A 4,087-nucleotide genomic window follows, 5' to 3' on the forward strand; every position below is an offset into this window, starting at 1 on the left:
GCCAAGCCTTTAGTAAGGTCCAAGCAGCAGGAAGCCGGGCGAATGAAGCCGAGCTTCTTTGGGGCCAGGCGATGAAGCCAAGCTTTTAGTAAGGTCCAAGCAGCAGGAAGCCGGACGAATAAGCCGAGCTTCTTTGCGTCCAGGCGATGAAGCCAAGCCTTTAATAAGGTCCAAGCAGCAGGAAGCCGGGCGATGAAGCCGAGCTTCTTTGGGGCCAGGCGATGAAGCCAAGCCTTCAAAAAATGTCCAAGCAACAGGAAGCCGGGCGATGAAGCCGAGCTTCTTTGGGGCCAGGCGATGAAGCCAAGCCTTCAAAAAATGTCCAAGCAACAGGAAGGCCGGGCGATGAAGCCGAGCTTCTTTGGGGCCAGGCGATGAAGCCAAGCCTTTAAAAAAATCCAAGCAGCAGGAAGCCGGGCGATGAAGCCGAGCTTCTTTGGGGCCAGGCGATGAAGCCAAGCCTTTAAAAAAAATCCAAGCAGCAGGAAGCCGGGCGATGAAGCCGAGCTTCTTTGGGCCAGGCGATAAAGCCAAGCCTTTAATAAGGTCCAAGCAGCAGGAAGCCGGGCGATGAAGCCGAGCTTCTTTGGGGCCAGGCGATGAAGCCAAGCCTTTACAAAAATCCAAGCAGCAGGAAGCCGGGCGATGAAGTCGAGCTTCTTTGGGCCAGGCGATGAAGCCAAGCCTTTAATAAGGTCCAAGCAGCAGGAAGCCGGGCGATGAAGCCGAGCTTCTTTGGGGCCAGGCGATGAAGCCAAGCCTTTAATAAGGTCCAAGCAGCAGGAAGCCGGGCGATGAAGCCGAGCTTCTTTGGGGCCAGGCGATGAAGCCAAGCCTTTAATAAGGTCCAAGCAGCAGGAAGCCGGGCGATGAAGCCTAGCTTCTTTGGGGCCAGGCGATGAAGCCAAGCCTTTAAAAAATCCAAGCAGCAGGAAGCCGGGCGATGAAGCCGAGCTTCTTTGGGGCCAGGCGATGAAGCCAAGCCTTTAATAAGGTCCAAGCAGCAGGAAGCCGGGCGATGAAGCCGAGCTTCTTTGGGGGCCAGGCGATGAAGCCAAGCCTTTAATAAGGTCCAAGCAGCAGGAAGCCGGGCGATGAAGCCGAGCTTCTTTGGGGCCAGGCGATGAAGCCAAACCTTTAAAAAAATCCAAGCAGCAGGAAGCCGGGCGATGAAGCCGAGCTTCTTTGGGGCTAAGCGATGAAGCCAAGCCTTTAAAAAGGTCCAAGCAGCAGGAAGCCGGGCGATGAAGCCGAGCTTCTTTGGGCCGGGCGATGAAGCCAAGCCTTTAATAAGGTCCAAGCAGCAGGAAGCCGGGCGATGAAGCCGAGCTTCTTTGGGGCCAGGCGATGAAGCCAAGCCTTCAATAAGGTCCAAGCAGCAGGAAGCCGGGCGATGAAGCCGAGCTTCTTTGGGGCCAGGCGATGAAGCCAAGCCTTCAATAAGGTCCAAGCAGCAGGAAGCCGGGCGATGAAGCCGAGCTTCTTTGGGGCCAGGCGATGAAGCCAAGCCTTCAATAAGGTCCAAGCAGCAGGAAGCCGGGCGATGAAGCCGAGCTTCTTTGGGGCCAGGCGATGAAGCCAAGCCTTCAATAAGGTCCAAGCAGCAGGAAGCCGGGCGATGAAGCCGAGCTTCTTTGGGGCCAGGCGATGAAGCCAAGCCTTCAATAAGGTCCAAGCAGCAGGAAGCCGGGCGATGAAGCCGAGCTTCTTTGGGGCCAGGCGATGAAGCCAAGCCTTCAATAAGGTCCAAGCAGCAGGAAGCCGGGCGATGAAGCCGAGCTTCTTTGGGGGCCAGGCGATGAAGCCAAGCCTTCAATAAGGTCCAAGCAGCAGGAAGCCGGGCGATGAAGCCGAGCTTCTTTGGGGCCAGGCGATGAAGCCAAGCCTTCAATAAGGTCCAAGCAGCAGGAAGCCGGGCGATGAAGCCGAGCTTCTTTGGGGCCAGGCGATGAAGCCAAGCCTTCAATAAGGTCCAAGCAGCAGGAAGCCGGGCGATGAAGCCGAGCTTCTTTGGGGCCAGGCGATGAAGCCAAGCCTTCAATAAGGTCCAAGCAGCAGGAAGCCGGGCGATGAAGCCGGGCGATGAAGCCGAGCTTCTTTGGGGCCAGGCGATGAAGCCAAGCCTTCAAAAAGGTCCAAGCAGCAGGAAGCCGGGCGATGAAGCCGAGCTTCTTTGGGGCCAGGCGATGAAGCCAAGCCTTCAATAAGGTCCAAGCAGCAGGAAGCCGGGCGATGAAGCCGAGCTTCTTTGGGGCCAGGTAATGAAGCCAAGCCTTGAATTTAAAAAGCATGAAGCCAGACATTTAAGCCAAGCTTTATTAGACCAGGCAATTAAGCCAAGTCTTTAATCAAAGAAACATGAAACCGGACAATTAAGCCAAGCATCCTCAGAACCAGAACTGACTCTGCTCCCAGTCCTCCATCAGCAGCCATCGGATGAGCACCTCACCAGAGACGCAGCTTCCTTCCCTAGCGGAACTATCCTGGGCCAACCTATAAGGACAAGACTGCATAATAGAAGAAACCCAGCTTCATCTTTATGCAGAGCCGGTCTTCTAGATTATTCCCCCAGAACCACCCGAAGGTTGGTATCCAAAAGAATAGATCTAGATACCCGACCATTTGTACACTTGACAAAGGTCCTGTACACCCCATCAAGGTACAGAGCATTCTGAAATCAGCCAGATTTCTTCCATCAGCAGCACCAGTCTACCAGGTTATTCCAAGCATCGTCCAAGTTGGAGAGTTAAGCATTGCATTCCTCAAGCTGGGCCGTCCATCCAAGCGTCCTTGAAGTTCTGGTCTTGAAAAACTTGTCCGATTCTCTTTTTCCTCAGAAAATAAACCGAAATTGAACTTAACTTAACTTATGTTCCTTTTAAAAAATATCCTTTTCAAATCAAAAGTGGAAAAATATATATACATATACATTTTTTTTTTTTTTTTTTTTTTTTTTTTTTTTTTTTTTTTTTTTTTTTTTTTTTTACTCCTCTTGAAGGAAGAACTTTTCTTCATCCTTGAGAGGCAAAAGAGTCATTCCTTTATGATCCTTATCCTGATGATCCCTTACAAATTGGACCCCAGAGAAGACAATCTTCTTTGACGTGTTCCTTCTGCCATATTCGACGTCTACATCATCCATCTCATAATCACCCCTCAGCATCTCCTCTTCCCACAGCTCCATTTTCTCCTCCCACAGCCGCTGCATCATCTCCTCCTCTTCTTCTTCTCCCTGTAGCTGTGTTTCTGCCACAGCTGTTCTTTTCACTATCCCAAAGTGGAAGACTCGTCCAGGCTGATCCTCGTTCAGATTCTTTTTGAGCATCGCAGCAAAACTTGTATTTTCTGCTGCAAATTCTTCCTGAACATCTTGCACAGGATTCTCTTTTTCTTCTCCTGATTCCAGTTGAAGAAAGATTGATTCCTGCTCTTCTTCGTTAGTATAATCCATCTTGTCTTCGTTGAGAATTTCTTGCATGTGATCCAAGGCCTTCTTGACTCGATTAGCAGCTCCTTCCAACAAGCCAACTCCTTTCTTTCCTTGATCAGGGAAAATGAGTTTCACGTTGTAGAATTGGCAAAATTCTGAAACTTCGTCTCGTCTTTGGCGTCCGTTTAGAATCTGCCATTCAAGTTTTGACACTTTGAATTCATACAAATTAGGTCCTACTCTCTCCAGAGTCTTTTCTTCAACACGTTTTTCTGCAGCAAGATCTTCTTCCGCTCTTTCCACACAACTGGCTTCAGGCGTTTCTTCGCACTGAAGCTTTTTATCAGTTCCATCTTCTTCTGATCTGACGTTTTCATTCACTATTTCTTGAACACTTTCACTAATTATGATTTCTTGCTGAGAGTTGTCTTTTTCTTCACTTTTACCATCAATGATTTCTTTGCTCTGGAGATCTTCTTCGAAGTCAATGTTTTCCTCTTCTTTAGAGAGATTATCCTCATCCGTGCAAATTTCGTCATTTATTTCTTCGAAACCAACACCATCAATTATCTCTTCGGTCTGAAGAGCTTCGTTTCCGATGCAATCTTCTTCTGAAGAGATGTTGTCCTCTGTTCCTACCTCGTCACTTGATGACTT

The sequence above is a fragment of the Palaemon carinicauda genome, chromosome 25, assembly GCF_036898095.1.
Source record: "Palaemon carinicauda isolate YSFRI2023 chromosome 25, ASM3689809v2, whole genome shotgun sequence".
Classification (NCBI taxonomy): domain Eukaryota; kingdom Metazoa; phylum Arthropoda; class Malacostraca; order Decapoda; family Palaemonidae; genus Palaemon; species Palaemon carinicauda.